We start from the raw sequence: 14,344 nt of genomic DNA on the forward strand, positions 1-14,344 counted from the left end.
ACAGAGCAGCAGTGGATGCTGTGTCTAGGGGAGAGAGCCAGGTTTCTGTTAGGGCCAGAAGGTTGAGGGAGCGAGAGATAAAGAGGTCATGTATAGAAGTGAGCTTGTTGCAAACAGAGTGCAAAAGTGAAAGAGGTAGTGGCACATACACACTCACATACATATATTATATAAATATATAGGTAAGACTGATGACAAAAATATGTAAATGCACAAGTTCACAGTTGCCTAGAATACGATAGGGGATACCGGCTGCTATATGTACAACACCCAGAAAGGCGGGATATCTTTTCCTAGAATATCCCTGAGGCAGTAAAATGAGAAACAACGAATACTGGGGTATACTATGGCGCCAGGTATGAAACCTAAATACAGTCACTATAAGTTGATGTTTCAAAAGATGCAGGAACCATTAATCAACTAAAATAAGTGTAATCCAGATCAGAGATATCCCAGATAAAAACTCCATATGGAATGCTAAATTGATTGAGATATGCACTGTCTCTGAATGAGTAATGATAATAGAGATAAAAAAATGTCCCCGTAGTACTCCCTTATTGTATTTCTACTTACAGGATACTACCTCAATCAGATGAGGTATGGGAAGAGCAGTGTATAATTTATGAAGCCTCTACGGATAGTTATGTACTTTCCACCAGATGGAATTCTTCCGCTGTATCCACAAAGGGCCACAGATCTTGAATTCAATATAATCTGGGCTCCACTCCCTGCAGATGCAGATGATCATGTAATAGGGCAAGACAAAAGGGCACATATATAGTGTAATAACGTTTATTCAATAGTTAGATAGTATAAGGTATACATATGTACTTACAATTTAATACCTCAATGGCAAATGAGGGTAACAATATGGCATAAATGAGACAAAGTAGAAGCCTCAAGCACGATAGTAAAAGAATAGATGAAACTGCACCAGCCTGGTTACAGTTATAATCCGTGGTATTTGGAAAGTATATGAGTCAATCCGAAAAGACTTCAAAAAAATAAATAAAAATGCATAGGTGCTATAAAAAAAAGTTGCATATAAATAGTTATGTATAAATTAATAGAATTGAAAAGAATTTAAAAATGATTTAAAAAAAGGAGGTTATTTATAAAAAACTACTACTAAAACTCCATGTTCTGTATTTATAATTATAATACTAAACCTAGGTCAAATAAATACTACAGCAATAATTTAAAAAGGGTTTTTTGGATCTATATAATATAATATAACTCATCATATAATGGGACATTTTTATTGTTTATTAATAGGAATGATGACTTATAATAAAAGATTTAAAAAACACATTTTTTAATCTTTTATTTTAAGTCATAATTTATAGCCCCCTATGTATCTTATTTTTATTTTATTTTTGGAGTCTTTTATAGACATCGATCGATTTTAAATGAGAGTAGCAGTTCTTAGAAAAATGTTGATATGATTATCTGTACTCGATCTCTTAAAATCAAACACAGCTCTTTAAGATCTCTTAGATTTAACACCCGAAGGTCACTAGCAAATAATACCATCATGAGCGATATTCAACCTATGGGATATCCTAAAGAGTAAAACATTTGCAGGTTAGTAACTAAAGACACGCGTCGTCACACGTCACTTTTGTGACGTGTATGTGAGGGTGTGCAACCCCTGCTCCTATCAGAATTACGATAACACTGGGCATTCTCTCGGACCTGCTTCATTGCAGCTCACAAGTATTTGGCTAAGAGAGACCAAGCCCCTCGTGAGACGATATATAGAAGAAGTGTTTAGTATTCACCAGACAGATCCCAACAAATAGAAGAGGCGTGTTAGCGCTAAACTTTAAATAGAGACCACAGGGCGATATTTCGGCAAGAAACCTCTGAGGAAGGAGCAGATTGTGCTTATCCTTCGAAGCGGTCAGGTGCGAGTGTACACTTATAGTACACCATTATTCTTTGCCGGAATTGACTCATATACTTTCCAAACACCACGGATTATAACTGCAACCGGCCGGTGCAGTTTCCTCTATTCTTTTTACTTATCGTGCTTGAGGCTTTACTTTGTCTCATTTATGCCATATTGTTACCTCATTTGTCATTGAGGTATTAAATTGTAAGTGCATATTTATACTTATACTATCTCACAGTTGAATAAACGTTATTACACTATAAATGTGACCTTTTGTCTTGCCCCTATTTATATGATCATCTGCATCAATGCGGGGAGTGGAGCCCAGATTATATTGAATCAAGATCTGTGAGCCTTTGTGGAATACAGCGGAAGAACTCCATCTGGTGGAAAGAACATCACTATCCGTGGAGGCTTCATAATTATACACTGCTCTTCCCATAACCTCTCTGATTGAGTAGTAGACTGTAAGTAGAATACAATAAGGGAGTACTACGGGGGACATTTTTTTATCTCTATTAATCATTACTCATTCAGAGAAAGGCATATCTCAATCATTTAGCATTCCATATGGACTTTTATCTGGGATATCTCTGGATTACACTTTATTCCATTTATTTTATTTGATTATGGTTCCTCGCATCTTTTGAAACTTCAACTTTATAGTGACTGTATTTAGGTTGATACCCTGGCTCGCCATAGTATACCCCAGTAATTCTTTGTGTATCACATACAGTGTTCTCCCCCAGGACCTTTTTAGAGTATGCACCACCTGGCTGATTTACTGGCCACCCCAGCGAAAATTTTAGCCATTATAAAAGCTAAAATTAGCCAGTATCAAAAGTGTTCAATTTTATTACACAAATTATCAAGTAATGCATTTACTGATAAATTGTGCAATTAATGTGTGCTTTGTTTAGCAGAAAATTATATAATATTAGCAAATATTACACTTGACCCAACCCAGCTACATCCTAATGCCACCCGGCTAGCAAACATTTCTCTGAAAAACACAGATAGATAGATAGATAGATAGATAGATAGATAGATATATATAAATATCCAGTAGAAACATAGAATTTGACGGTAGATAAGAACTAAAAAGGCCCATCAAGTTCACCCATATTACATGTTACTTTTTCTCTTAGGATAGCCTTATGCATGTCCCAGGCATTTTTAAATTCCTTTACAGTTCTTTGTGCTACCACCTCAAATGGAAGTTTAATCCATGAATCCACACCCTTTCTTTAAAAAAATGCTTCCTTAAATTTCTCCTAGAATCTGCTACCCTCTAACTTTAGATTGTGACCCCTTGTTTTGGCATTTATTTTTTTGAGAAAATGCTTTCAGTTTCTATTTTATTAAGTCCCTTCATATATTTGAAGGTTTATATCACCTCTTTCCCTTCTATCCTCTATACTACAATATTTAGATCATAGAGTCTTTCTTTTGTACGTTTTATATTTTAGACCATGTACCATTTTAGTAGCCCTCCGTTGGACAGCTTCTAGTTTATTTATATCTTTCTGAAGATATGGTCTCCAGAACTGTTAACAGTATTCCAGATTTGGTCTAACTAATGATCTGTTATAGTGGCATAAGAACCCTTGCTATTTCTGCTACTAAAAACCTCTTCCAATGCAACCAAGCATTTGAATGGCCTTGCTGGCTGCACTGCGGCATTGTGTACAAAATTTTAAATCATCTGAAATAAAATTCCCAAAACCCTTTCTTCTTTAATTACAGTCAGTAATGTACCATTGAGACTATAATTGGCCTTTGGGTTTTTGGATCCTATATGCATAATTTTGCTCTTGGTAATATTAAATTTCAGATCCCATTTATTTGACCTGTCCTCTAGTTTATTAATATCACAGTTCATTTGATCAACTCCTCCTGGAACATCTACCCTGTTACAAATTTTTGTTATCATCAGCAAACAAGCAAACCTTCCCCTTAAGCCCACTTCCAATATCACTTATAACATGTTAAACCAAAACAGGCCCAAGAACTGAACCCTTGGGGATCTCCACTAGTAACCAGTAACAGTACACAGCAGTTTAGCACTCACAATACAATCCTTTTGACCGGGGTGCTCAGCAAACATATTTCATAGATCTCCAACAAAAGCAGGCACTCACCGGGTTTGAAGTAGCAAAAAACTTTTATTCCAACAGAGTGACGTTTCAATGGTTTTACCCCCTCGTCCTCAGACTCAAACAAACAACAATGAAATGCTCAACAACCTCCCTTAAATACCCTGTTCACATACATGTGTTTCAAATAAGTGTTAATTACCTTGTGTGCAAAACCAGGTGTTAGCAAGCACTTAGCATACATCACTAATAAGCATTGCATGTAGTCTAGCAACCAAACACTAAGAATTCTAGATGCACCAAAGCAGTAGAATCTATACAACAATTGACAACATATGTGTGCTATTTAAAGTGACCATATAATATCCGCTAACGTGACTTATAGAACATCCGTTTACCAAATTATGTGTAGTGGTAATTACCCAGTGCCTGTGCAAGCATCACTAATGGACGCTGTGGATATGTGTAACTTAGCAACTAATCGCATGCTAGACACATAATGTCCAGTGTGTTAACTATCTCTACTGTTACCCAGAAAATACATATAAACATAAAAACATAAAGAAATGTTAAAAACGCTAAATTTATATTCAGCATGTCAAGACACCTTTTTATTAATACCGGGCTATTATAACTATTCCTAGGGCTCAAATGGCTACCTCTATTGGAAAGCATATAAACACAAAATAAAATAAAACACAATTGACCATAGTAAGGGCATATACATAGCGCCAATTAACTAATATACCCTTGGTCAATATTAGACCGGGCGCAACGCAGCAGTGTACAAACAGAAAATTGGACACAAAATTACACACAATGTTACATCTAACTAAGTTGCCTAAACTGAACTTGAATTACATATATATATACACACATCTAGCAAATACAGAAATGTAATTTGTGCTAGGCATGGAGAGATTGGCACTGGGACGTTACAGAAAGCTGTGCCATTCGATTTTAGTATTAAGGCCCTTCGGGATCAGTGTGTGCAGTTCAAAAGTCCATCTAGCCTCTCTCTGTATAAGTATCTTATTCCGGTCCCCTCCTCTTGTCAAAGGAGGGACATGATCAATGAGGGTATAGCTCAACTCTGATACATTATGATTGTTCTGTAGGAAGTGGCGTGCCACAGGTTGTTCTGACTCTTTGTTCTTGATAGCTGCACGGATGGCGCTTCTATGGTTAGCCATCCTTGTCCTCAGATCATCACTCGTTTTTCCTACATAAAACAAACTACAATGACAGTGTAGTAAATATACCACAAATTTGGTGGTGCATGTCAACCTGTGTTTATGGAAGTATTTCTTCCTGTTCCTCGGATGATGAAAGAAGGATCCCGTCAGCATTCCATTACATGTGATACAACCGCTACATTTGTAGCAACCGGGTTTTGTATTATCCAACCATGTCTTTGTCTTGTAGCAATGTGTGGGTCCATTTTTTGTAGAATGTCTTTTAAAGATCTTCCTCTTCTGAATCTAATCCGTGGTGTGTCCATCTTATTGAAGAGTAGTGTATGATCACTGAAGAGTATCTCCCAATTATCCTTTAAAATTCTACCAGACTCATTTTTATCTGCTGGGTATGTCATAGCCAGCGTCATTTTGTCCTCACTCACTACATTCATCTTTTTGTTTCTGACATCCTTGTCATTCAGTGCAGATATATATTCATTCAGAAGTCGGTTACGGTACCCCCTCTGTAGGAAACGTTGTCTCATCTCATCCACTTGTATTTCTGCTTGCTTTTCATCTGTTTTATTTCTTACAACCCTGATGAATTGTGATTTTGGAAGGGCTTTCTTCAAGGCAGGCGGATGGCAGCTCGAAGCCTCCAATAAAGAATTTTTATCCGTCGGTTTTCAGTACAATGTGGTGCTAATCCTATGGAATTCCCTCTCGTTCCTGTTGTGATTCATCTTGAATTTCAATGACTGATGTTCTGAGTTGAGTTCATTGAACCATGTTATGAGGTCCTCTTCCTGTCCATACCAGTAGTAGGTCATCGATATATCTCTTGAAATAGATGATTTCTGACCTTTGGAAGCACATTGTTCCGTTGTTTTCAAATTCTGACATAAATAAGTTGGCATATGAAGGTGCCACGCTGGAGCCCATAGCTGTGCCCATAAGTTGGAGAAAAAACTGTTTTTCAAAACTAAAGTAATTTTTCTGCAGGCATGTCTCCAATAAATCCAGTATGAGTTCAATAGGTGGACCCACATATGGATATTTCAATAGCTGTTTCCTCACTGCTGCCAAGCCTTCTTGGTGGTGGATGAACGTGTACAAGCTAGTGACATCTAGTGTCACTAGCAAGTCTTCTTCCTTGACATGTAGGTCTCTAAGGGACATGATAACTTTGATGGAGTCTTTGATATATGTATTCATGTTCTGGACCAGGGGTTGCAGTAGGCTATCCACACAAATCACCAGTTTTTGAAGTATGGATCCCACCGCAGAGACGATGGGGCGTCCGGGAGGTCTTTGAGGATCTTAGGTAGTGTATAGAAGATTGGAGTCTTTGGGTAATCAACCTTGAGGTATGCCACTATTTGTTGGTCTATCCATTTGTCATTATATACATCCGTAAGATAATCTATCTTTTTCTTGAACTTTTGGGTTGGGTCTCTTGGCAATTTGCAATAAACCAACGTATCATCCAGTTGGGAGAGTATTTCTTCCCGGCAGTAGCTGTAATCCAAGATGACAATTGCCCCACCTTTGTCCGCTCTCCTTAGCACAATAGTGTTATCGTCAGCCAAACTCTTCATGGCTGCTCTCTCTTTTTTACTCAGGTTGAACCTGACTGCTTCCTTTTGTTGTTTTGTTGATCTATTCAGATCCTTCTCCATTTTTTTGCAAAAGGTTTGTATCGTGTGGTTAGTACTTTTAGGGTCAAAACTGCATTTCCTTCTGAAGTCTGGTTTCTGTTGACCTTGTGCATCTCTGAAGAATTCCTTTAACCTGAGTGAACTTTGAAATCCCTGCATGTCAATATGCAATTCAAATGTGTCTGTGTATTTGGTAGGGACAAAAGATAATCCTTTCTGAAGCAATAATCAGTCATCTTCTGTGAGCATCCTTTGGCTGATGTTCACTACCATATCCTCTTTCATCTCCTTTGACATGGGGGTCTGCATCTTATGTTGCCCCTCCTCGGGTGGGGGCGCCCCCTCCTCCATTGTTTGACCTCGTTGTCACCCCTCTTTCAACTTGCATATCAGACGGTATGCCTTGTTCAGGTGCTGTATCAGAGTCCGTTACGGAGCCTGAGCTATCCACTGTGGTTAAGTTCCACGGTCATCCCTTGCTCTGTTATATGATTTTTTAATACTTTTGTACACATAGTAGCCTCAGAAAGATAGTACAGTAATGTAATCAGAAATGTAATATTTGTTGTTTAAAATAAATGTAGGTACTACAATTTAGTCATGCATCGCATTTAGGCTGCAGAAAAGTTTTGACAGAAAATTGCATTTTTGGTTATTTCGGGGGTTTTGCCTGTTATTTTTGGTTAAAATTATTGTGTACCATATTTCAAATTTGATACTAGCCTAAGAGCTGCTGTTTGAGTCCCTTACTTGCTTACTGTTTTGAAATATAATAATCGTTTTCTAGGACTATACTTTATTTGGATAATTGGTAAAAAAAAAAAAAAAACGTTAAAATCTGATTCTGTTACACAGAACTAAATAAAGAATAATACAGTATATTGATATTTTATATTGTTTTAAGAAGGGATGCACCGAAACATTTTGGACAAAAAATGGCATTATGGTTTTTTTTGGTCTGATTTTTTTTCTTGTAAAATTATTGAATAGCATATTATTGTTTTTAAGATATTTTAGTATGTTACTTTTAATAAAAGTGTGTTTGTTTTATTGACTTGAGTTTTTCAATTAAGATTTATTAATTCATTAAATAGTACTAATTATGCAAAAAAAAATAAAAAATAATATATGAAGAAAAAAAAAAAGAAAGACATTTTTGGTTTCGGCTTTCAGGTTTGGTTTCAGGCCAGAATTTCCATTTTCAGTGCATCACTTCTAAAATTTGCATTTTAGAACCCAAAAACCAACCCAAAGATACTGGCAATTTTGTATAATTTAAAAAGTTTGGCTTTTAGAATAGGTTAGGATTTTGGAATTCGGGATTTACACACACACACCACACACACATTATATATATATTATATATATATATATATATATATATATATATATATATATATATATATATATTATATTATATATATATATATTTGAAAAAGCAGAAATCTAAGTTAAAGGTATATGAAACCCAAAAAAATATTTATTGGTTTAGGTAGAACATACAATTTTAAACAACTTTCCAATTTACTTCTATTATCAAATTTGCTTAAATTCCCTTGGTATCAATTGTTAAAAGAGCAGCAGTGCACTACTAGTTTCAAACTGAACACATGGGTGAGCCAATGACAATCGGTATATATATGCAGCCACCAATCAGCAGCTAGAACCTAGGTTCTTTGCTGCTCCTGAACTCTCATAGAAAAACCTTTCGGGAAGGATAACAATAGAAGGAAGCAAATTAAATAATAGAAGTAAATTTGGAAGTTTTTTATAATTGTATGCTCAGTCTAAATCATGAAAGAAAATTTGGGGTTTCATGTCCCTTTAAAGGTCCATTTTGTGGTTCAGAACCTAGGTTGTGCTTGCTGATTGGTGGATAAGTGTACCCACAATCAGCTAGTGCTATCCAGGGTTCTAAACCAAAAATGGTCTGGCTCCTTAGCTTAGATTCCTGCTTTTTCAAATAAAGATAACAATAGAACGAAGAAAAAATGATAATAGGAGTAAATTAGAAAGTTGCTTAAAATTGCATGCTCTATCTGAATCATGGAAGAACAATTTTGGGTTTAGTATCTTTTAATTTACAGAATCTAACGGCTAGATTAGAGTTTGGCGGTAGCCGTCAAAACCAGCGTTTAGAGGCTCCTAACACTGGTTTTTACCGCCCGCTGGTATTTGGAGTCAGTCAGGAAAGGGTCTAACGCTCACTTTCCAGCCGCGACTTTTCCATACCGCAGATCCCCCTTACGTCAATTGCGTATCCTATCTTTTCAATGGGATCTTTCTAACGCCGGTATTTAGAGTCTTGGCTGTAGTGAGCGTTAGAAATCTAACGACAAAACTCCAGCCGCAGAAAAAAAACAGAGTTAAGAGCTTTCTGGGCTAACACCGGTTCATAAAGCTCTTAACTACTGTGCTCTAAAGTACACTAACACCCATAAACTACCTATGTACCCCTAAACCGAGGTCCCCCCCACAATCGTCGCAACTCTATTAAAAAATTTTAACCCCTAATCTGCTGACCGCAACACCGCCGCCACATGCGTTATCCCTATGTACCCCTAATCTGCTGCCCCCAAACACCGCCAACCCCTATATTATATTTATTAACCCCCTAATCTGCGCCCCAACGTCGCCTCCACCTACCTACCAATTATTAACCCCTAATCTGCCGACCGTACCTCACCGCCACTCTAATAAATGTATTAACCCCTACTCCGCCTCAATAACCTATAATAAATAGTATTAACCCCTAATCTTCCCTCCCTAACATCGCCGCCCCCTAACTTCAAGCATTAACCCCCTAATCTGCCGACCGTACCTCACCGCTACTATAATAAAATGTATTAACCCCTAATCTGCCTCACTAACCCTATAATAAATAGTATTAACCCCTAATCTGCCCTCCCTAACATCGCCGACACCTAACTTCAAGTAATTAACCCGTAATCTGCTGACTGGACATCACCGCTACTCTAATAATTTTTTAACCCCTAAAGCCAAGTCTAACCCTAACACCCCCCTAAGTTAAATATAATTTAAATCTAACGAAATAAATTAACTCTTATTAAATAAATTATTCCTATTTAATGCTAAATACTTACCTGTAAAATAAATCCTAATATAGCTACAATATAAATTATAATTATATTGTAGCTATTTTTAGGATTAATATTTATTTTACAGGCAACTTTGTAATTATTTTAACCAGGTACAATAGCTATTAAATAGTTAAGAACTATTTAATAGTTACCTAGTTAAAATAATTACAAAATTTCCTGTAAAATAAATCCTAACCTAAGTTACAATTAAACCTAACACTACACTATCAATAAATTAATTAAATAAAATACCTACAATTATCTACAATTAAACCTAACACTACACTATCAATAATTAATTAAATACAATACCTACAAATAAATACAATGAAATAAACTAACTAAAGTACAAAAAATAAAAAAGAACTAAGTTACAAAAAATTAAAAAAATATTTACAAACATTAGAAAAATATTACAACAATTTTAAACTAATTACACCTACTCTAAGCCCCCTAATAAAATAACAAAGACCCCCCAAATAAAAAAATGCCCTACCCGATTCTAAAATTAAAATGGAACAGCGCTTTTACCTTACCAGCCCTGAAAAGGGCCCTTTGCGGGGCATGCTCCAAAGAATTCTGCTCTTTTGCCTGTAAAAAAAAACATACAATACCCCCCCCCCCAACATTACAACCCACCACCCACATACCCCTAATCTAACCCAACCCCCCTTAAATAAAACCTAACACTAAGCCCCTGAAGATCTCCCTACCTTGTCTTCACCACGCCGGGTTCACCGATCGATCCAGAAGAGCCTCCGATGTCTTGATCCAAGCCAAGCGGGGGGCTGAAGATGTCCATGAACCGACTGAAGTCTTCATCCAAGCGGGAGCTGAAGAGGTCCATGATCGGGCTGAAGTCTTCTATCAAGCGGCATCTTCAATCTTCTTCCGGATCCATGTCATCCGCCGACGCGGGAACATCCATCTTCACCGACGACTTCCCGACGAATGACGGTTCCTTTAAGGGACGTCATCCAAGATGGCGTCCCTCGAATTCCGATTGGCTGATAGGATTCTATCAGCCAATCGGAATTAAGGTAGGAAATTCTGATTGGCTGATGGAATCAGCCAATCAGATTCAAGTTCAATCCGATTGGCTGATCCGATCAGCCAATCAGATTGAAGCTCGCCATTCTATTGGCTGATCGGAACAGCCAATCGGATTGAACTTGAATCTAATTGGCTGATTCCATCAGCTCAATCAGAATTTTCCTACCTTAATTCCGATTAGCTGATAGAATCCTATCAGCCAATCGGAATTCGAGGAACGCCATCTTGGATGACGTCCCTTAAAGGAACCGTCATTCGTCGGGAAGTCGTCAGTGAAGATGGATGTTCCTCGTCGGCGGGATGACCATGGATCCGGAAGAAAGAAGATTGAAGATGCCGCTTGATAGAAGACTTCAGCCCGATCATGGACCTCTCAGCTCCCGCTTGGATGAAGACTTCAGTCAGATCATGGGACATCTTCAGCCCCCCGCTTGGGCTTGGATCAAGACATCGGAGGCTCTTCTGGATTGATCGTGAACCCGCCGTGGTGAAGACAAGGTAGGGAGATCTTCAGGGGCTTAGTGTTAGGTTTATTTAAGGAGGGTTTGGGTTAGATTAAGGGTATGTGGGTGGTGGGTTGTAATGTTGGGGGGGGGGGGTATTGTATGGGTTTTTTTTTACAGGCAAAAGAGCTGAATTCTTTGGGGCATGCCCCGCAAAGGCCCTTTTTCAGGGCTGGTAAGGTAAAAGAGCTTTTCTATTTTAATTTTAGAATAGGGTAGGGCATTTTTTTTATTTTGGGGGGTCTTTGTTATTTTATTAGGGGGCTTAGGAGTAGGTGTATTTAGTTTAAAATTGTTGTAATATTTTTCTAATGTTTGTAAAATATTTATTTATTTTTTGTAACTTAGTTTCCTTTTTATTGTTTGTACTTTAGTTAGTTTATTTCATTGTATTATTTGTAGGTATTGTATTTAATTAATTTATGATAGTGTAGTGTTAGGTTTTAATTGTAGGTATTTTAATAATTTATTGAAAGTGTAGTGTAAGGTTTTAATTGTAACTTAGGTTAGGATTATTTTACCGGTAATTTTGTAATTATGTTAACTAGGTAGCTATTAAATAGTTATTAACTATTTAATAGCTATTGTACCTGGTTAAAATAAAATACAAAGTTGCCTGTAAAATAAATATAAATCCTAAAAATATCTACAATATAATTATAATTTATATTGTAGCTATATTAGGGTTTATTTTACAGGTAAGTATTTAGCTTTGAATAGGAATAATTTATTTTAATAAGAGTTAATTTATTTCGTTAGATTTAAATTATATTTAACTTAGGGGGGTGTTAGGGTTCGGGTTAGAGTTAGCTTTAGGGGTTAATACATTTATTATAGTAGCGGTGAGGTCCGGTCGGCAGATTAGGGGTTAATTATTGTAGGTAGGTGGAGGCGACGTTGGGGGCGGCATATTAGGGGTTAATAAATATAATATAGGGGTCGGCGGTGTTAGGGGCAGAAGATTAGGGGTACATAGGTATAATGTAGGTTGCGGCGGTGTACGGAGCGGCAGATAGGGGTTAAAAAATATGCAGGTGTCAGCGATAGCGGGGGGCGGCAGATTAGGGGTTAATAAGTGTAAGGTTAGGGGTGTTTAGATTCGGGGTACATGTCAGAGTGTTAGGTGCAGACTTAGGAAGTGTTTTCCCCATAGGAAACAATGGGGCTGCGGTTAGGAGCTGAACTCTGCTTTTTTGCAGGTGTTAGTTTTTTTTAAGCTCAAAACTGCCCCATTGTTTCCTATGGGGATATCGTGCACTGAGCACGATTTTTAAGCTGGCCGCTGTCCGTAAGCACCGCTGGTATCGAGAGTTGCAGTGGCGGTAAATATGCTCTATGCTCCCTTTTTGGAGCCTAACGCACTGAAAACGCAGCCATTCTGTTAACTCTAAATACCAGCGGTATTTAAAAGGTGCGGGGGGGGAAAAAGTATGCGTTAGCTACGCGGGTCGTTACCGACAAAACTCTAAATCTAGCGGTATCTTGCATCATGCATGAACATTGTATACATCAATGAATAGTCCTGAAGGGGTAAAACAATGAATTCTTCACTTGTTTTTTGTAACACATTTTAACTATTATAAACAATGTAATTTAGTGAGAAAAATAGTGAAGGGGATTCATAACTAAATAGTGAAATTATGTTTCCTTTTTTTAACCTTTTAAAGCCGTTATGCCGTTCCATTCCGTCATAATTAGACTGGGCTTTAAAGCCGTTATGACGGAATGGAACGTCATAACGAAACGGCTGTCCTGAAGCCTTCCGTGCTTCAGGGATTTAATCGCGGTCTGGAGGGCGTTCCTAGGATTGTAGGGACGCCCCCCAGATGCGATCCAATAATTGAAATCTCGCGATCGTATGCACGATCGCGTAGTTTCAATTTGTCTACATCGGAACAGTTGTTCCGATGTAGGCACTTTAACCCTGTCACGAAAGGGTTAAACATGCTATGAGTACAGTTCAAAATTGCATGCATACAATGTTCATTCATGCTACTAGATATTGAGCACTGTAAATGTAAATGCAACCGTTTTCTTGTTTTTATTCTAAGACGTTTACATGTAGTTTATAGTTGTAATCGTGTGTGTGCATTGACACTGTCCATCTATTAAAGCTCTTGCAGTATTGAAAAACAAAACACTAATAATATATTTGTATTTATTAAAGACTCCCCCTTAATAGTTTGAACTATATAAAAAAACTTGCTTTTAAACATTCGTGCGATAAAGGGGGTATTATTAAATACAGCAGTGCTCTGTACATACACAATTATGGTAAAAGCTAGTCATCTGTTATGCCACAGGTAAACAAGAGAAGTACACAAAAATGTGTAATATCATAAACTGGTGTTGTATATGTGTGTGCGCAGCCAGTGCGCCCTGTGCTACACAATACACATATGTAGAAGTATGTATATGTGTTTCTAGGTAACAGTGCGCACACACTCGCTATTTCATACAGGACAAATACAGCAAATAATACACAGCCCCAGAGCTCCTTCTGTCTCCAGCTGCCAGCCCAGTAATCACTAATCACCTGTTGGATCCCGCTGTATTCTGCCAAACACAGGTTTCATCGGTCGGTGCCCGCCGGTATTAAAGACATCAGGGCCCGGGCAGTGGATGTAGCCCCTGGTACACACACGCCCGTGACGCCATGCCGCTGCCGGCGCTCTGATGTCATGGGCAGTGGGGGCTGGCCAGCTTTATGGGGGGAGAGGCAGGGAACAAAGAGGTAGGAGGATTGGGATGTTTGTGTCGGCTGATAAAGTTTTTAGGAGTGGAATGGAATGACCGAAATCATCTTTAACCCTTTGGCTGGCAGAAAAGCATCTCTCACAGGCGGTCACGTGCTTTACTTA

At 37.8% G+C, this 14,344-nt stretch overlaps 1 protein-coding gene across 1 annotated transcript in view; it reads right to left on the reverse strand.

The window, feature by feature from the left end:
* Positions 1-14,139, reverse strand: part of MPDZ (multiple PDZ domain crumbs cell polarity complex component) — a 754,223-nt gene extending 740,084 nt beyond the window's left edge. Inside the window, exon 1 of the mRNA XM_053699987.1 lies at positions 14,020-14,139. The gene's annotated coding sequence lies outside the window, so the exon portion shown is untranslated. The remainder of the gene's footprint in view (positions 1-14,019) is intronic.
* Positions 14,140-14,344: the final 205 nt, after the last annotated feature.

The sequence above is a fragment of the Bombina bombina genome, chromosome 2 (assembly GCF_027579735.1).
Source record: "Bombina bombina isolate aBomBom1 chromosome 2, aBomBom1.pri, whole genome shotgun sequence".
Classification (NCBI taxonomy): Eukaryota; Metazoa; Chordata; class Amphibia; order Anura; family Bombinatoridae; genus Bombina; species Bombina bombina.